This window comes from Melospiza melodia, chromosome 3, assembly GCF_035770615.1.
Source record: "Melospiza melodia melodia isolate bMelMel2 chromosome 3, bMelMel2.pri, whole genome shotgun sequence".
In the NCBI taxonomy this organism is placed as follows: Eukaryota; Metazoa; Chordata; class Aves; order Passeriformes; family Passerellidae; genus Melospiza; species Melospiza melodia.
In genome coordinates, this window is record NC_086196.1 from 92,423,679 (window position 1) to 92,444,709 (window position 21,031).

Here is a 21,031-nt window from a genome sequence, read left to right on the forward strand (position 1 = left end):
TCTCGTGGATTCTAAGGAGCCAGCCGGCCACTCCCACCCATAGGCCCCAAACAAAAACAACGGCGCTTTTCCCTGGAAAACAAAACTCGCCTGCCAACTTTTTGATGGCCGATTGCAGGAACCACTTGGTATTATCAAGCCAGCCCGACTTGGCACTGGTGCCACCTTGGGTCTGGGAACCATGCTGCGTATCGTGGATTCTAAGGAGCCAGCCGGCCACTCCCTGCCACAGGCCCCCAAACACAAACAACGGCGCTTTTCCCTGGAAATCAACACTCGCTTGCCGACTTTTTGATGGCAGATTGCAGGAGCCACTTGGTACTATCAAACCAGCCCAACTTGGCACTGGTGCCACCATGGGTCTGGTCACCATCATGCCTCTCGTAGCTTTTAAGGACCTAGCGGGTCACTCACAGCCATAGGCCCCCAGACACAAACCTTGGCCCGTTTCCCTGGCAAACAAAAGTAAGCTGCCCCGTTTCTGGATGGCAGATTTCAGTAGCAACTTTGCACCATCAAACTGGCCCGACTTGTCACTGGTGCCACTTTAGGTCTGGGAACCATCCTGCGTATCGTGGATTCTAATTAGCCATCCGGCCACTCCCACCCACAGGCCCCCAAACACAAACAACCGCGCTTTTCCCTGGAAAACAAAACTCGCCTGCCAACATTTTGATGGCAGATTGCAGGAGCCACTTGGTACTATCAAATCAGCCCAACTTGGCACTGGTGCCACCATGGGTCTGGTCACCATCCTGCCTATCGTAGCTTTTCAGGAGCCAGCCGGTCACTCCCAGCCATAGGCCCCCAGACACAAAGCTCGGCCCGTTTCCCTGGCAAACAAAAGTAAGCTGCCCCGCTTCTGGATGGCTGATTGCAGGAGCCACTTGGTACTATCAAACCAGCCCGACTTGGCACTGGTGCCACGTCAAGTCTGGGAACCATCCTGCGTATCGTGGATTCTAAGGAGCCAGCCGGCCACTCCCAGCCACAGGCCCCCAAACACAAACAACGGCGCTTTTCCCTGGAAAACAAAACTCGCCTGCCAACTTTTTGATGGCAGATTGCAGGAGCAACTTGGTACTATCAAACCAGCCCAACTTGGCACTGGTGCCACCATGGGTCTGGTCACCATCCTGCCTATCGTAACTTTTCAGGAGCCAGCCGGTCACTCTCAGCCATAGGCCCCCAAACAAAACCCACGGCCCGTTTCCCTGGCAAACAAAAGTAAGCTGCCCCGCTTCTGGATGGCAGATTCCCGGACGCACTTGGTACTATCAAACCAGCCCAACTTGGCACTGGTGCCACCTCTGATCTGGGAACCATGCTGAGTATCGTGGATTCTAAGGAGCCAGCCGGCCACTCCCAGCCACAGGCCCCCAAACACAAACAACGGCGCTTTTCCCTGGAAAACAAAACTCGCCCGCCAAGTTTGTGATGGCAGATTGCAGGAGCCACTTAGTACTATCAAACCAGCCCAATTTGGCACTGGTGCCGTCATGGGTCTGGTCACCATCCTGCCTATCGTAGCTTTTCACGAGCCAGCCGGTCACTCCCAGCCATAGGCCCCCAGACAAAAACCTCGGCCTGTTTCCCTGGAAAACAAAAGTAAGCTGCCCCGCTTCTGGATGGCAGATTGCAGGAACCACTTGGTACTATCAAACCAGCCCAACTTGGCACTGGTGCCGCCATGGGTCTGGGAACCATCCTTTGTATCGTGGATTCTAATTAGCCATCCGTCCACTCCAGGCCATAGGGCCCCAGGCACAAACAACAGCGCTTTTCCCTGGAAAACAAAACTCGCCTGCCAACTTTTTGATGGCCGATTGCAGGAACCACTTGGTATTATCTAGCCAGCCCAACTTGGCACTGGTGCCACCATGGGTCTGGTCACCATCCTGCCTATCGTAGCTTTTCAGGAGCCAGCCGGTCACTCCCAGCCATAGGCCCCCAGACACAAACCTCGGACCGTTTCCCTGGCAAACAAAAGTAAGCTGCCCCGCTTCTGGATGGCAGATTGCAGGAACCACTTGTTACTATCAAACCAGCCCAACTTGGCACTGGTGCCACCATGGGTCTGGGAACCATCCTGTGTATCGTGGATTCTAATTAGCCATCCGTCCACTCCAGGCCATAGGGCCCCAGGCACAAACAACGGCGCTTTTCCCTGGAAAACAAAACTCGCCTGCCAACTTTTTGATGGCCGATTGCAGGAACCACTTGGTATTATCAAGCCAGCCCGACTTGGCACTGGTGCCACCTTGGGTCTGGGAACCATGCTGCGTATCGTGGATTCTAAGGAGCCAGCCGGCCACTCCCAGCCACAGGCCCCCAAACACAAACAACGGCGCTTTTCCCTGGAAAACAAAACTCGCCTGCCAAGTTTTTGATGGCAGATTGCAGGAGCCACTTGGTACTATCAAACCAGCCCAACTTGGCACTGGTGCCACCATGGGTCTGGTCACCATCCTGCCTATCGTAGCTTTTCAGGAGCCAGCCAGCCACCCCCAGCCAGAGGCCCCCAGACAAATATTTCGGCCCGTTTCCCTGGCAAACAAAAGTAAGCTGCCCCGCTTCTGCATGGCAGATTGCAGGAGCCACTTTGCACCGTCAAACCAGCCCAACTTGGCACTGGTGCCACCTCAGGTCTGGGAACCATCCTGCGTCTCGTGGGTTCTAATTAGCCATCCGTCCACTCCAGGCCATAGGGCCCCAGGCACAAACAACGGCGCTTTTCCCTGGAAAACAAAACTCGCCTGCCAACATTTTGATGGCCGATTGCAGGAACCACTTGGTATTATCAAGCCAGCCCAACTTGGCACTGGTGCCACCATGGGTCTGGTCACCATCCTGCCTATCGTAGCTTTTCAGGAGCCAGCCGGTCACTCCCAGCCATAGGCCCCCAGACACAAACCTCGGACCGTTTCCCTGGCAAACAAAAGTAAGCTGCCCCGCTTCTGGATGGCAGATTGCAGGAACCACTTGGTACTATCAAACCAGCCCAACTTGGCACTGGTGCCACCATGGGTCTGGGAACCATCCTGTGTATCGTGGATTCTAATTAGCCATCCGTCCACTCCAGGCCATAGGGCCCCAGGCACAAACAACGGCGCTTTTCCCTGGAAAACAAAACTCGCCTGCGAACATTTTGATGGCCGATTGCAGGAACCACTTGGTATTATCAAGCCAGCCCGACTTGGCACTGGTGCCACCTTGGGTCTGGGAACCATGCTGCGTATCGTGGATTCTAAGGAGCCAGCCGGCCACTCCCAGCCACAGGCCCCCAAACACAAACAACGACGCTTTTCCCTGGAAATCAACACTCGCTTGCCGACTTTTTGATGGCAGATTGCAGGAGCCACTTGGTACTATCAAACCAGCCCAACTTGGCACTGGTGCCACCATGGGTCTGGTCACCATCCTGCCTATCGTAGCTTTTCATGAGCCAGCCGGCCACTCCCAGCCATAGGCCCCCAGACACAAACCTCGGCCCGTTTCCCTGGCAAACAAAAGTAAGCTGCCCCGCTTCTGGATGGCAGATTCCCGGACGCACTTGTTACAATCAAACCAGCCCAACTTGGCACTGGTGCCACCTCTGGTCTGGGAACCATGCTGAGTATCGTGGATTCTAAGGAGCCAGCCGGCCACTCCCAGCCACAGGCCCCCAAACACAAACAACGGCGCTTTTCCCTGGAAAACAAAACTCGCCTGCCAAGTTTTTGATGGCAGATTGCAGGAGCCACTTGGTACTATCAAACCAGCCCAACTTGGCACTGGTGCCGTCATGGGTCTGGTCACCATCCTGCCTATCGTAGCTTTTCACGAGCCAGCCGGTCACTTCCAGGCTTAGGCCCCCAGACACAATCCTCGGACCGTTTCCCTGGCAAACAAAAGTAAGCTGCCCCGCTTCTGGATGGCAGATTGCAGGAACCACTTGGTACTATCAAACCAGCCCAAGTTGGCACTGGTGCCACCATGGGTCTGGGAACCATCCTGTGTATCGTGGATTCTAATTAGCCATCCGTCCACTCCAGGCCATAGGGCCCCAGGCACAAACAACGGCGCTTTTCCCTGGATAACAAACTCGCCTGCCAAATTTTTGATGGCAGATTGCAGGAGCCACTTGGTACTATCAAACCAGCCCAACTTGGCACTGGTGCCACCATGGGTCTGGTCACCATCCTGCCTATCGTAGCTTTTCAGGAGCCAGCCGGTCACTCCCAGCCATAGGCCCCCAGACACAAACCTCGGCCCGTTTCCCTGGCAAACAAAAGTAAGCTGCCCCGCTTCTGGATGGCAGATTGCAGGAGCCACTTGGTACTATCAAACCAGCCCGACTTGGCACTGGTGCCACCACTGGTCTGGGAACCATCCTGCGTATGGTGGATTCTAAGGAGCCAGCCGGCCACTCCCACCCATAGGCCCCCAAACAAAAACAACGGCGCTTTTCCCTGGAAATCAACACTCGCTTCCCGACTTTTTGATGGCAGATTGCAGGAGCCACTTGGTACTATCAAACCAGCCCAACTTGGCACTGGTGCCACCATGGGTCTGGTCACCATCATGCCTCTCGTAGCTTTTCAGGACCTAGCCGGTCACGCACAGCCATAGGCCCCCAGACACAAACCTTGGCCCGTTTCCCTGGCAAACAAAAGTAAGCTGCCCCGTTTCTGGATGGCAGATTTCAGTAGCAACTTTGCACCATCAAACTGGCCCGACTTGTCACTGGTGCCACTTTAGGTCTGGGAACCATCCTGCGTATCGTGGATTCTAATTAGCCATCCGGCCACTCCCACCCACAGGCCCCCAAACACAAACAACGGCGCTTTTCTCTGGAAAACAAAACTCGCCTACCAACATTTTGATGGCAGATTGCAGGAGCCACTTGGTACTATCAAATCAGCCCAACTTGGCACTGGTGCCACCATGGGTCTGGTAACCATCCTGCCTATCGTACCTTTTCAGGAGCCAGCTGGTCACTCCCAGCCATAGGCCCCCAGACACAAACCTCGGCTCCTTTCCCTGGCAAACAAAAGTAAGCAGCCCTGCTTCTGGATGGCAGATTGCAGGAGCCACTTTGCACCATCAAACTGGCCCGACTTGTCACTGTTGCCACCTCTGGTCTGGGAACCATCCTGCGTATCGTGGATTCTAAGGAGCCAGCCGGCCACTCCCAGCCACAGGCCCCCAAACACAAACAACGGCGCTTTTCCCTGGAAAACAAAACTCGCCTGACAACTTTTTGATGGCAGATTGCAGGAACCACTTGGTACTATCAAACCAGGCCAACTTGGCACTGGTGCCACCATGGGTCTGGTCACCATCCTGCCTATCGTAGCTTTTCAGGAGCCAGCCGGTCACTCCCAGCCATAGGCCCCCAGACACAAAGCTCGGCCCGTTTCCCTGGCAAACAAAAGTAAGCTGCCCCGCTTCTGGATGGCAGATAGTAGGACGCACTTGTTACTATCAAACCAGCCCGACTTGGCACTGGTGCCACCTTGGGTCTGGGAACCATCCTGCGTATCGTGGATTCTAAGGAGCCAGCCGGCCACTCCCAGCCACAGGCACCCAAACACAAACAACGGCGCTTTTCCCTGGAAAACAAAACTCGCCTGACAACTTTTTGATGGCAGATTGCAGGAGCCACTTGGTACTATCAAACCAGCCCAACTTGGCACTGGTGCCACCATGGGTCTGGTCACCATCCTGCCTATCGTAGCTTTTCAGGAGCCAGCCGGTCACTCCCAGCCATAGGCCCCCAGACAAATACCTCGGCCCGTTTCCCTGGAAAACAAAAGTAAGCTGCCCCGCTTCTGGATGGCAGATTGCAGGACGCACTTGGTACTATCAAACCAGCCCGACTTGGCACTGGTGCCACCTCTGGTCTGGGAACCATCCTGCGTATCGTGGATTCTAAGGAGCCAGCCGGCCACTCCCAGCCACAGGCCCCCAAACACAAACAACGGCGCTTTTCCCTGGAAAACAAAACTCGCCTGCCAACTTTTTGATGGCAGATTGCAGGAGCCACTTGGTACTATCAAACCAGCCCAACTTGGCACTGGTGCCACCATGGGTCTGGTCACCATCCTGCCTATCGTAACTTTTCAGGAGCCAGCGGGTCACTCCCAGCCATAGGCCCCCAGACAAATACCTCGGCCCGTTTCCCTGGCAAACAAAAGTAAGCTGCCCCGCTTCTGGATGGCAGATTCCCGGACGCACTTGGTACTATCAAACCAGCCCAACTTGGCACTGGTGCCACCTCTGATCTGGGAACCATGCTGAGTATCGTGGATTCTAAGGAGCCAGCCGGCCACTCCCAGCCACAGGCCCCCAAACACAAACAACGGCGCTTTTCCCTGGAAAACAAAACTCGCCTGCCAACTTTTTGATGGCAGATTGCAGGAACCACTTGGTACTATCAAACCAGCCCAACTTGGCACTGGTGCCACCATGGGTCTGGGAACCATCCTGTGTATCGTGGATTCTAATTAGCCATCCGTCCACTCCAGGCCTTAGGGCCCCAGGCACAAACAACGGCGCTTTTCCCTGGAAAACAAAACTCGCCTGCCAACTTTTTGATGGCCGATTGCAGGAACCACTTGGTATTATCTAGCCAGCCCAACTTGGCACTGGTGCCACCATGGGTCTGGTCACCATCCTGCCTATCGTAGCTTTTCAGGAGCCAGCCGGTCACTCCCAGCCATAGGCCCCCAGACACAAACCTCGGACCGTTTCCCTGGCAAACAAAAGTAAGCTGCCCCGCTTCTGGATGGCAGATTGCAGGAACCACTTGTTACTATCAAACCAGCCCAACTTGGCACTGGTGCCACCATGGGTCTGGGAACCATCCTGTGTATCGTGGATTCTAATTAGCCATCCGTCCACTCCAGGCCATAGGGCCCCAGGCACAAACAAAGGCGCTTTTCCCTGGAAAACAAAACTCGCCTGCGAACATTTTGATGGCCGATTGCAGGAACCACTTGGTATTATCAAGCCAGCCCGACTTGGCACTGGTGCCACCTTGGGTCTGGGAACCATGCTGCGTATCGTGGATTCTAAGGAGCCAGCCGGCCACTCCCAGCCACAGGCCCCCAAACACAAACAACGGCGCTTTTCCCTGGAAAACAAAACTCGCCTGCCAAGTTTTTGATGGCAGATTGCAGGAGCCACTTGGTACTATCAAACCAGCCCAACTTGGCACTGGTGCCACCATGGGTCTGGTCACCATCCTGCCTATCGTAGCTTTTCAGGAGCCAGCCAGCCACCCCCAGCCAGAGGCCCCCAGACAAATATTTCGGCCCGTTTCCCTGGCAAACAAAAGTAAGCTGCCCCGCTTCTGCATGGCAGATTGCAGGAGCCACTTTGCACCGTCAAACCAGCCCAACTTGGCACTGGTGCCACCTCAGGTCTGGGAACCATCCTGCGTATCGTGGGTTCTAATTAGGCATCCGTCCACTCCAGGCCATAGGGCCCCAGGCACAAACAACGGCGCTTTTCCCTGGAAAACAAAACTCGCCTGCCAACTTTTTGATGGCCGATTGCAGGAACCACTTGGTATTATCAAGCCAGCCCAACTTGGCACTGGTGCCACCATGGGTCTGGTCACCATCCTGCCTATCGTAGCTTTTCAGGAGCCAGCCGGTCACTCCCAGCCATAGGCCCCCAGACACAAACCTCGGACCGTTTCCCTGGCAAACAAAAGTAAGCTGCCCCGCTTCTGGATGGCAGATTGCAGGAACCACTTGGTACTATCAAACCAGCCCAACTTGGCACTGGTGCCACCATGGGTCTGGGAACCATCCTGTGTATCGTGGATTCTAATTAGCCATCCGTCCACTCCAGGCCATAGGGCCCCAGGCACAAACAAAGGCGCTTTTCCCTGGAAAACAAAACTCGCCTGCGAACATTTTGATGGCCGATTGCAGGAACCACTTGGTATTATCAAGCCAGCCCGACTTGGCACTGGTGCCACCTTGGGTCTGGGAACCATGCTGCGTATCGTGGATTCTAAGGAGCCAGCCGGCCACTCCCAGCCACAGGCCCCCATACACAAACAACGACGCTTTTCCCTGGAAATCAACACTCGCTTGCCGATTTTTGATGGCAGATTGCAGGAGCCACTTGGTACTATCAAACCAGCCCAACTTGGCACTGGTGCCACCATGGGTCTGGTCACCATCATGCCTCTCGTAGCTTTTCAGGACCTAGCCGGTCACTCACAGCCATAGGCCTTCAGACACAAACCTTGGCCCGTTTCCCTGGCAAACAAAATTAAACTGCCCCGCTTCTGGATGGCAGATTGCAGGAGCCACTTGGTATTATCAAACCAGCCCAACTTGGCACTGGTGCCACCTCTGGTCTGGGAACCATCCTGCGTATCGTGGCTTCTAAGGAGCCAGTCGGCCACTCCCAGCCACAGGCCCCCAAACACAAACAACGGCCCGTTTCCGTGGCAAACAAAAGTAAGCTGCCCCGCTTCTGGATGGCAGATTGCAGGAACCACTTGGTACTATCAAACCAGCCCAACTTGGCACTGGTGGCACCTCTTGTCTGGGAACCATGCTGCGTATCGTGGTTTCTAAGGAGCCAGCCGGCCACTCCCAGCCACAGGCCCCCAAACACAAACAACGACGCTTTTCCCTGGAAAACAAAACTCGCCTGACAACATTTTGATGGCAGATTGCAGGAGCCACTTGGTACTATCAAACCAGCCCAACTTGGCACTGGTGCCACCATGGGTCTGGTCACCATCCTGCCTATCGAAGCTTTTCAGGAGCCAGTCGGTCACTCACAGCCATAGGCCCCGAGACACAAAGCTCGGCCCGTTTCCCTGGCAAACAAAAGTAAGCTGCCCCGCTTCTGGATGGCAGATTGCAGAAGCCACTTGGTACTATCAAACCAGCCCAACTTGGCACTGGTGCCACCTCTGGTCTGGGAACCATCCTGCGTATCGTAGATTTTAAGGAGCCAGCCGGTTGTCCCAGCCATAGGCCCCCAAACACAAACAACGGTCCGTTTCCCTGGCAAACAAAAGTAAGCTGCCCCGCTTCTGGATGGCAGATTGCAGGAACCACTTGGTAGTATCAAACCAGCCCAACTTGGCACTGGTGGCACCTCTTGTCTGGGAAGCATGCTGCGTATCGTGGTTTCTAAGGAGCCAGCCGGCCACTCCCAACCATAGACCCCCAGACACAAAGCTCGGCCCGTTTCCCTGGAAAACAAAAGTAAGCTACCCCGATTCTGGATGGCAGATTGCAGGAGCCACTTGGTACTATCAAATCAGCCCAACTTGGCACTGGTGCCACCATGAGTCTGGTAAACATCCTGCCTATCGTAGCTTTTCAGGAGCCAGCCGGCCACTCTCAGCCATATGCCCCCAAAAACAAACCACGGCCCTTTTCTCTGGCAAACAAAACTCAACTGCCCCTCTTCTGGATGGCAAATTTTAGGACGCACTTTGTACTACGAAAACCGCCCGACGTGGCACTGGTGCCACCTTGTGTCAGGGAACCATCCTGCATATCGAGCTTTTTAAGGAGCCAGCCGGCCACGCCCAGCCATAAACCCCCAAAAACAAACCACGGACCATTTCTCTTGGAAACAAAAATCCGCTGCCCCGCGTCTGGATGGCAGATTGCAGGAGCCACTTTGCACCATCAAACCAGCCCGACTTGGCACTGGTGCCACCTTGGGTCTGGGAACAATCCTGCATATCGTGGATTCTAAGGAGCCAGCCGGCCACTCCCAGCCACAGGCCCCCAAACAAAAACAACGGCGCTTTTCCCTGGAAAACAAAATTCGCCTGCCAACTTTTTGATGGCAGATTGCAGGAGCCACTTGGTACTATCAAACCAGCCCAACTTGGCACTGGTGCCACCTCTGGTCTGGGAACCAGCCTGCCTATCGTAGCTTTTCGGGAGCCAGCCGGTCACTCCCAGCCATAGACCCCCAGACACAAACCTCGGCCCGTTTCCCTGGAAAACAAAAGTAAGCTACCCCGATTCTGGATCGCAGATTGCAGGAGCCACTTGGTACTATCAAATCAGCCCAACTTGGCACTGGTGCCACCATGGGTCTGGTAAACATCCTGCCTATCGTTGCTTTTGAGGAGCCAGCCGGTCACTCCCTGCCATAGGCCCCCAGACACAAACCTCGGCCCGTTTTCCTGGCAAACAAAAGTAAGCTGCCCCGCTTTTGGATGGCAGATTGCAGGAGCCACGTTGCACCATCAAACCAGCCCGACTTGGCACTGGTGCCACCTTGGGTCTGGGAACAAGTTGGGCTGGTTTGAGAGTACCAAGTGGCTCCTGCAATCTTCCATCCAGAAGCGGGACAGCTTACTTTTGTTTCCCAGGGAAATGGGCCGAGGTATTTGTCTGGGGGCCTATGGCTGGGAGTGACCGGCTGGCTACTGAAAAGCTACGATAGGCAGGATGGTTACCAGACTCATGGTGCCACCAGTGCCAAGTCGGGCTGGTTTGATAATACTAAATAGCTCCTGCAATCTGCCATCCAGACGCGGGGCAGCGGATTTTTGTTTGCTGGAGAAATGTTCCGTGGTTTTTTTTGGGGGTATATGACTGGACGTGGCCGGCTGGCTCCTTAAAAAGCTCTATACGCAGGATTGTTCCCTGACCCAAGGTGGCATCAGTGCCAAGTCGGGCTGTTTTCGTAGTACCAAGTGCGTCCTGCAATTTGCCATCCAGAAGCGGGGCAGCCTACTTTTGTTTGCCAGGGAAACGTGCCGAGGTATTTGTCTGGAGGCCTATGGCTGGGAGTGAGCTGCTGGCTCCTAAAAAGCTACGATAGGCAGGATGGTGACCAGACCCATGGTGGCACCAGTGCCAAGTTGGGCTGGTTTGATACTACCAAGTGGCTCCTGCAATCTGCCATCAAGAAGTTGGCAGGCGAGTTTTGTTTTCCAGGGAAAAGCGCCGTTGTTTTTGTTTAGAGGCCTGTGGCTGGGAGTGGCCGCCTGTCCTCGTAGAATCTACGTTACGCAGCATGGTTCCCAGAGCCAAGGTGGCACCAGGGCCAAGTCGGGCTGGTTTGTAAGTACCAAGTGCATCCTGCAATCTGCCATCCAAAAGCGGGGCAGCTTACTTTTGTTTGCCAGGGAAACGGGCCGAGGTTTGTGTCCAGGGGCCTATGGCAGGGAGTGACCGGCTGGCTCCTGAAAAGCTACGATAGGCAGGATGTTTACCAGACCCATGGTGGCACCAGTGCCAAGTTGGGCTGATTTGATAGTACCAAGTGGCTCCTGCAATCTGCCATCCAGAATTGGGGTAGCTTACTTTTGTTTTCCAGGGAAACGGGCCGAGGTTTGTGTCTGGGGGTCTATGGCTGGGAGTGACCGGCTGGCTCCTGAAAAGCTACGATAGGCAGGATGGTTCCCAGACCAGAGGTGGCACCAGTGCCAAGTTGGGCTGGTTTGATAGTACCAAGTGGCTCCTGCAATCTGCCATCAAAAAGTTGGCAGGCGAATTTTGTTTTCCAGGGAAAAGCGCCGTTGTTTGTGTTTGGGGGCCTGTGGCTGGGAGTGGCCGGCTGGCTCCTTAGAATCCACGATATGCAGGATTGTTCCCAGACCCAAGGTGGCACCAGTGCCAAGTCGGGCTGGTTTGATGGTGCAAAGTGGCTCCTGCAATCTGCCATCCAGACGCGGGGCAGCGGATTTTTGTTTCCAAGAGAAATAGTCCGTGGTTTGTTTTTGGGGGTTTATGGCTGGGCGTGGCCGTCTGGCTCCTTAAAAAGCTCGATATGCAGGATGGTTCCCTGACACAAGGTGGCACCAGGGCCACGTCGGGCGGTGTTCGTAGTACTAAGGGCGTCCTAAAATTTGCCATCCAGAAGAGGGGCAGTTGAGTTTTGTTTGCCAGAGAAAAGGGCCGTGGTTTGTTTTTGGGGGCATATGGCTGAGAGTGGCCGGCTGGCCCCTGAAAATCCACGATAGGCAGGATGGTTCCCAGACCTGAGGTGGCACCAGTGCCAAGTCGGGCTGGTTTGATAGTACTAAGCAGCTCCTGCAATCTGCCATGCAGAAGCGGGGCAGCTTACTTTTGTTTGCCAGGGAAACGGGCCGAGGTTTGTGTCTAGGGGCCTCTGGCTGGGGGTGGCTGGCTGGCTCCTGAAAAGCTACGATAGGCAGGATGGTGACCAGACCCATGGTGGCACCAGTGCCAAGTTGGGCTGGTTTGATAGTACCAAGTGGCTCCTGCAATCTGCCATCAAAAAGTTGGCAGGCGAGTTTTGTTTTCCAGGGAAAAGCGCCGTTGTTTGTGTTTGGGGGCCTGTGCCTGGGAGTGGCCGGCTGGCTCCTTAGAACCCACGATACGCAGGATGGTTCCCAGACCTGAGGTGGCACCAGTGCCAAGTTGGGCTGGTTTGATGGTGCAAAGTGGCTCCTGCAATCTGCCATGCAGAAGCGGGGCAGCTTACTTTTGTTTGCCAGGGAAACGGGCCGAAATATTTGTCTGGGGGCCTCTGGATTGGGGTGGCTGGCTGGCTCCTGAAAAGCTACGATAGGCAGGATGGTGACCAGACCCATGGTGGCACCAGTGCCAAGTTGGGCTGGTTTGATAGTACCAAGTGGCTCCTGCAATCTGCCATCAAAAGTTTGGCAGGCGAGTTTTGTTTTCCAGGGAAAAGCACCGTTGTGCGTGTTTTGGGGCCTGTGGCTGGGAGTGGCCAGCTGGCTCCTTAGAATCCACGATACGCAGGATGGTTCCCAGACCCAAGGTGGCACCAGTGCCAAGTCGGGCTGGTTTGTTAGTACCAAGTGGTTCCTGCAATCTGCCATCCAGAAGCGGGGCAGCTGAATTTTGTTTGCCAGAGAAAAAGGCTGTTGTTTGTGTTTCGGGGCCTGTGGCTGGCAGTGGCCGGCTGGCTCCTGAAAATCCATGATACGCAGGATGGTTCCCAGACCCAAGGTGGCATCAGTGCCAAGTAGGGCTGGTTTCATAGTACCCAGTGGCTCCTGCAATCTGCCATCCAGAAGAGGGGCAGTTGAGTTTTGTTTTCCAGAGAAAAGGGCCGTGGTTTGTGTTTGGGGCCTATGGCTGAGAGTGACCGGCTGGCCCCTGAAAATCCACGATAGGAAGGATGGTTCCCAGATCCAAGGTGGCAGCAGTGCCATGTTGTTCTGGTGTGATAGTCCCAAGTGGCTCCTGCAATCTGCCATCCAGAAGCGGGGCAGCTGAGTTTTGTTTGCCAGAGAAAAAGGCTTTGGTTTGTATTTGGGGGCCTGTGGCTGGGAGTGTTCGGCTGGCTCCTGACAACCCACAATACGCAGGATGGTTCCCAGACCCAAGGTGGCACCAGTGCCAAGTCGGGCTGTTTTTATAGTACCAAGTGCGTCCTGCAATTTGCCATCCAGAAGAGGGGCAGTTGAGTTTTGTTTGCCAGAGAATAGCGCCGTTGTTTGTGTTTGGGGGCTTGTGGCTGGTACTGGCCGACTGGCTCCTTAGAATCTGTGTTACGCAGCATGGTTCCCAGACCCAAGGTGGCACCAGTGCCAAGTTGGGCTGGTTTGATAGTACCAAGTGGCTCCTGCAATCTGCCATCCAGAAGCGGGGCAGCTTACTTTTGTTTGCCAGGGAAACGGGCCGAGGTTTGTGACTGGGGACCTATGGCTGGGAGTGACCGGCTGGCTCCTGAAAATCTACAATAGGCAGGATGGTTACCAGACCCATGGTGGCACCAGTGCCAAGTTGGGCTGGTTTGATAGTAACAAGTGGCTCCGGCAATCTGCCATCAAAAAGTTGGCAGGCGAGTTTTGTTTTCCAGGGAAAAGCGCCATTGTTTGTATTTGGGGGCCTGTGGCTGGGAGTGGCCGGCTGGCTCCTTTGAACCCACGATACGCAGGATGGTTCCCAGACCCAAGGTGGCACCAGTGCCAAGTCGGGCTGGTTTGATACTACCAAGTGCGTCCTGCAATCTGCCATCCAGAAGCGGGGCAGCTTACTTTTGTTTGCCAGGGAAACGGGCCGTGGGTTTTGATTGGGGGCATATAGCTGAGAGTGGCCGGCTGGCTCCTGAAAATCCACGCTAGGCAGCATGGTTCCCAGATGCAAGGTGGCACCAGTGCCAAGTCGGGCTGGTTTGATGGTGCAAAGTGTCTCCTGCAATCTGCCATCCAGAAGCGGGGCAGCTGATTTTTGTTTGCCAGAGAAAAATTCCGTGGATTGTTTTTGGGGGCATATTGCTGGGAGTGGCCGGCTGGCTCCTTAAAATGCTCGATACGCATGATGGTTCCCAGGCCCAAGGTGTCACCACTACCAAGTCGGCCTGCGGTTTTAGTATCAAGTTCATCCTGCAATTTGCCATCCAGAAGAGGGGCAGTTGAGTTTTGTTTGCCAGAGAAACGGGCCGAGGTTTCTGTTTGGGGACATATGGCTGAGAGTGGCCGGCTGGCCCCTGAATATCCACGATACACAGCATGGTTCCCAGATCCAAGGTGGCACCAGTGCCAAGTCGGGCTGGTTTGATAGTACCAAGTGTCTCCTGCAATCTGCCATCCAGAAGCAGGGCAGCTTACTTTTGTTTGCCAGAGAAATAGGCCTAGGTTTTTGTTTGGGGGCCTGTGGCTAGGAGTGGCCGGCTGGCTCCTAAGAATCCACGATACGCAGGATGTTTCCCAGACCCAAGGTGGCACCAGTGCCAAGTCGGGCTGGTTTGATAGTACCAAGTGGCTCCTGCAAACTCCATCAAAAAGTTGGCAGGCGTGTTTTGTTTTCCAGGGAACAGCGCCGTTGATTTTGTTTGGGGGCCTGTGGCTGGGAGTGGCCGGCTGGCTCCTTAGAATCCACGATACGCAGGATGGTTCCCAGACCCAAGGTGGCACCAGTGCCAAGTCGGGCTGGTTTGATTACACCAAGTGGCTCCTGCAATCTGCCATCCAGAAGTGAGGCAGCTAAGTTTTGTTTGCGAGAAAAAAGGGCCGTGGTTTTTGTTGGGGGCCTGTGGCTGGGAGTAGCCGGCTGGCTCCTTAAAATCCACGATAGGCAGGATGGTTCCCAGACCCAAGGTGGCACCAGTGCCAAGTCGGGCTGGTTTGATAGTACCAAGTGGCTCCTGCAATGTGCCATCCAGAAGCGGGGCAGCTGAGTTTTGTTTGCCAGAGAAAAAGGCTGTGGTTTGTGTTTGGGGGCCTGTGGCTGGCAGTGGCCGGCTGGCTCCTGAAAATCCACGATACGCAGCATGGTTCCCAGACCCAAGGTGGCACCACTGCCAAGTGGGGCTCGTTTGACAGTGTCAAGTGCCTCCTGCAATCTCCCATCCAGAAGCGGGGCGGCTGAGTTTTTTTTGCCAGGGAAACGGACCTTTGTTTTTGATTGGGCTCTGTGGCCGAGAGTGGTCGGCTGTCTCCTGATAATCCACAATACGCAGGATGGTTCCCAGACCCAAGGTGGCACCAGTGCCAAGTCGGGCTGGTTTGATAGTACCAAGTGTCTCCTGCAATCTGCCATCCAGAAGCGGGGCAGCTGAGTTTTGTTTGCCAGAGAAAAGGGCCGTGGGTTGTGTTTGGGGGCATACGGCTGGGAGTGGCCACCTGGCTCCTTAAAATGCACGATACGCCGCATGGTAACCAGACGCAAGGTGGCACCAGTGCCAAGTCAGGCTGTTTTTGTAGTACCCAGTGGCTCCTGCAATTTGCCATCCACAAGCGGGGCAGTTGAATTTTGTTTGCTAGAGAAAAGGGCTGTGGTTTGTGTTTGGGGGCCTATGGCTGAGAGTGGCCGGCTGGCCCCTGAAAATCAACGATAGGCAGGATGGTTCCCAGATCCAAGGTGGCACCAGTGCCAAGTAAGGCTGGTTGTATGGTTCAAAGTGACTCCTGCAATCTGCCATCCAGAAGCGGGACAGCTGAGTTTTTTTTGCCAGAGGAAAGGTCCATGGTTTCTTTTTGGGGCATACGGCATGGAATTGCCGGCTGGCTCCTTAAAATGCTCGATACGCAGGATGGTTCCCAGAGCCAAGGTGGCACCACTGCCAAGTCGGGCTCTTTTTGTAGTACCAAGTGCGTCCTGCAATTTGCCATCCAGAAGAGGGGCAGTTGAGTTTTGTTTGCCAGAGAAACGGGCCGAGGTTTGTGTTTGGGGGCAAATGGCTGGGAATGACCGGCTGGCCCCTGAAAATCCACGATACGCCGGATGGTTCCCAGATCCAAGGTGGTACCATTACCAAGTCGGGCTGGTTTGATAGTCCCAAGTGGCTCCTGCAAACTGCCATCCAGAAGCGGGGCAGCTTACTTTTGTTTGCCAGGGAAATGGGCCGTTGTTTGTGTTTGGGGGCCTGTGGCTGGGAGTGTTCGGCTGGTTCCTGAATATGTACGATACGCAGGATTGTTCCCAGATCCAAGGTGGCAGCAGTGCCATGTTGTGCTGGTGTGATAGTCCCAAGTGGCTCCTGCAATCTGCCATCCAGAAGTGGGGCAGCTGATTTTTGTTTGCCAGAGAAAAGGTCCGTGGTTTGTTTTTGGGGGCATATGGCTGAGAGTGGCCGGCTGGCCCCTGAAAATCCACGATACACAGGATGGTTCCCAGATCCAAGGTGGCACCTGTGCCAAGTCGGGCTGATTTGATAGTACTAAGTAGCTCCTGCAATCTGCCATGCAGAAGCGGGGCAGCTTACTTTTGTTTGCCAGGGAAACGGGCCGAGGTTTGTGTTTGGGGGCCTATGGCTGAGAGTGACCGGCTGGCTCCTGAAAAGCTACAATAGGCAGGATGGTGACCAGACCCATGGTGGCACCAGTGCCAAGTTCGGCTGGTTTGATAGTACCAAGTGGTTCCTGCAATCTGCCATCCAGAAGCAGGGCAGCTGAGTTTTGTTTGCCAGAGAAAAGGGCCTTGGTTTGTGTTTGGGGGCATATGGCTGGGTGTGGCCAGCTGGCTCCTTAAAATGCACGATATGCAACATGGCTCCCAGACCCAAGGTGGCACCAGTGCCAAGTTGGGCTGGTTTGATAGTACCAAGTGGCTCCTGCAATCTTCCATGATCACGTGGAGAAATACTTTCTGGTTTCAGCCTCATGCTCTTTCTTCTCTCCCTCAACTTCTCTATCACCTCTCATCTGGTTCACATGCGCTGTCTTCAAGGTCCACAGGCTACTTTTCACAGAATCTTCTGGCCTGATGAAGTAAGAATGATGAATAGAACAGAGCTGGGATCTATTTTCCAGTTTGGATAAAATGCATTCTGCACACAAATCCAAGGAGAACGGGCTGCCCCGATGCCCAGAAAATCTTTCACTCCTGCTAGTGTTCTACGTCAACCGCAACTTAGTCTGAAAGAAAAGCTTTTTCTCTGAGAGCATCTGAGAGGTTTGCATGAAGCACTGATATCTGACATATGCAATTTTGAATAGGAGAGGAAAAAGAAAATGGCAAGGAGTTTTTAATTTTAGTGGTTTCAATTTTAATTTCCGTGCACTTTTTCAAAACTTGTCAGCTCAAATGCCCATCAACATCTTTTAGTCATCTGTAAGTCAGTATTCATATAAAATGTGCTTCAAATCCAAAGAATTTCAAATTTGCACTCCAAGCTTCTATGCCTAGATTTATGATTTCCTACACATATTAGATGAAAGGAAGGCCTTTTTTACTGTGGGAGTGCTGGAACACTGGAACAGGTTGCCCAGAGAAGTTGTGGGTGTCCCATCCCTGAAAGTATTCAAGGTCACCTTGGACGGGGCTTGGAGCAGCAACAAAGGAGAAGCTTGATGGTAGAGAAACAAAGTTGGACTATAGAAGAAACTCGGATTGAAGTATAGGATCAAGTTTTCTCTCAGCTCTTGGGGTAAATTCAAAGTTGTACAAAATGACATTTATCTGTGCTATTCACTACTGTAACAGAAAGTTTCATGAAAACTGTACAGAAGATAGTAAATTTTAAAAGAGATAAGAATTACAGCATAAAATCCATGGGATAGGTTACAACATGAGACACTCTCTAAGAGAAAATCTCTGTGTTTCAGCACTTCATCGGGGTAAGATTTCATGAAGTGCCAAAGAAGGCGGCAAAATATCATTCGGGACATTATTTACTGGAATTCAGCCTGGCCATTAGTAGGAACTGCCTTTGAACATATCATGTAGATATACCACACACACTTTCCCTTCACTGAAAAATTACTGTTTACAACAAATAAGCAATTGACGATCAAAATTGATTGAAAGCATCTTAAACATGTCAAGTATTTCATTGTAGATGATCTGTGATCCAAATGCTTCTTCCACCTTCGAGTGGGACAGAAGAATTCTTCCATATCATGATGGTTTAAAATTGTATCAACCAATGTTTTCTGCTGAAAAGATATCATCTATTTTTTTCTATTTTTGGAAGAAAATATTCCTAGACATACAACAGGTGAGAACTAAGTAATTTTAAAGAAACAAATGAAATGAAAATATTCTGTAAATAGAATGAAATGAAAAGCTGTGTTTTAAATAGGAGCTAAATATTAAACAGAATTTTTGTACCAGGCATTTGAATTACTGCACCAGCTCTTTTGCCCATCAAGAGAGGCATTTAGCATTTCAGTCTTTTCCAAGGTGTTCATGATCTGCTATGCTGATCTCTGTGTGTGCCTAGGTGTGTGTGGAGGGGGGGGCATATGAAGGGGAGTGTGTATGTTTGCTTTACAATTGTTGTGGCAGATTCATGCCTCAGCTCCACATTTTGTTTTAAAAAGGTCACACCGAGTGGATATGAAGTTTACTATCAACAAGAGATCGATTCCCAAATCATCCATTTGACTCTCCCTTATAAATCATGTGCTTTGTTGCATATTTTATCAAATATACTTTCAAGCCAGATGGAGGAAGGAGGATGTGGGAATCCCTCCACCATCTTGCAACTTTTATGTAAGTAGGTTTTCAAGAAAATCATCATTTCTCTTTTAAATATGTCTGGAACAGGCATGATGGTAGTGTCAACCTGTTGGAGTTTTTGTTGCTGGAAGAAGTTGTACAAAAGGATTGGTTTTTACATTGACCAGTTACTGAATCAAGCGCAGGAATACATTGGAAATTCAGCTGGGGGTTCCTTTTCCCAGCAGACTACTTCTAGAACGAGCTTGTACACTGAAGCTGACTCTTTTGCTCTCTTTTTGTTTCTTTCCTATTTTCTTGGCTTCTTTGCCACTATCTAGACAATTTTGGAACTTTGTTCCCAACTAAAATGGTTTCAATAGTCTGATTGTGATCATACATTTTTACAAGGAATTTTTAAAATCTTTCCTCGAGTCCAGAAAGTCAAGGACTTAGATCTTTTTCTTCCCTTATCAATATTGCCATGAAATTGATAAATAAAGACCAACTCTTTATTTTTGTTTTTAACCCACGTAGATAATTCCCATCCATTAATCCATTTTGTGGACCAATAGCTGCCATTCTGATGGAAGCTGTCACTTCTTAACAATAGGCATTCTGTGACTATGTTGACAGCACTTTGGGTGAAGATCCTAACTGGTCTTAGATATACATAGGGAGAAATTTGCTCAGCCAGTGTCAGTCTTAAGCATGCGTATCAGAAGATCTTTCTAGAGCTGGGAATTTTCCCATGAAAGGGATTCAGTTAGGGAAGAGACACTTGTGCCAGAGTTTTACATTCTTCTTGAACACTGCTTAAGGAACTTAGATGCCATGTCCATTTGGATCTCTGTCTGCACAGAACTTTGTCATGCCAGTGCTTTGAAATGCATCTTGAAGAGAATTCACTAGCACAGAATGAAAGAGAGTGGAAGGGGTTGGTGGGGCTAACCAGGCCCAACCCCCCTGCCTAAACCAGGATACCTAGAGCCTCTTGCCCAGGATTCTATCTGGGTGTACTTTTAATGTCTTCAAAGATCCAGGCTCCACAATCTTTCTGGGCAGTCTGTGCCGTGGTTCAGTCACCCTGACAGTAAAGAAACATTTACTGATGTTCAAAGGCAATCTCCTGTATTTCAGTGTGTGCCCACTGCCTCTTGTCTTTACCCTCAGCATCACTGAAAAGACACTGATTCCCTCCCCTTTGCACTATTGCTTCCATATGTATGTGTGATGCCATGTAGAGGTATGTCAAAAACCTCCCTGAAGCCCAGGCAGATAATATTCCCTTCATCTACCAGTCAAGTTGATTCATCAGAGGAGTTTAAAGTGATGTTCAGCATGAAATTCCCCTGAAAAATCATGCTAACTACATTATTTGGTCATCTGTCATGTGCCTGGCAAGGATTTCCAGGAAGAGCTGCTTCATCAACTTCCTGGGGATAAAAAAGAGGCTGGCTGGTTTGTACTATGGCGAGTCCTCTTAATTGCCTTTTTTGAAGATGGGTGTCATATGCTAACATCCACTCTTTAGCCTCTCTTGTCGTCTACATCTTAGCAAAACGCTTTTCCACTATGTCTGGCTAGGAAAAACTGTGCCAGCACAGAAAACATCTCCCATCGTGTTCTAGAAGTTGCACGGATGTCTGCCAAGTGTTTGGCAGGAAGAAAAGAAAAGTTGTCCAAAACAGCTTCCAATCGAATGTTCCTGTGATTGGAAAAGTCAGGAGAGTGCAAAGGTACTGTTTTCTATCAGTTGGCAAGGTGCGCACACAATCCCAGTGTTGTACAGCTTGCTTCTTCACCTTCCCGAAGCTGCCGCTCTCGCCGGCTGCCGGAGCCCAAGAAGCGGCTTCTTCGCGCAAAGACGATTGTGCCGCTCACAGTGCTCTCCTTAGCGCGGCTTCTGCCGAAAGACGCCCGGCAGCGGCTCTTACCTCCGGAGAGCATCCTACCTTCCTCTTTAGCTCCTCTTCTCATCTACACCTCGGCAAAAAGCTTCTCCACTATGTCTGGCTAGGAAAAACTGTGCCAGCACAGAAAACATCTCCCATCGTGTTCTAGAAGTTGCACGGATGTCTGCCAAGTGTTTGGCAGGAAGAAAAGAAAAGTTGTCCAAAACAGCTTCCAATCGAATGTTCCTGTGATTGGAAAAGTCAGGAGAGTGCAAAGGTACTGTTTTCTATCAGTTGGCAAGGTGCGCACACAATCCCAGTGTTGTA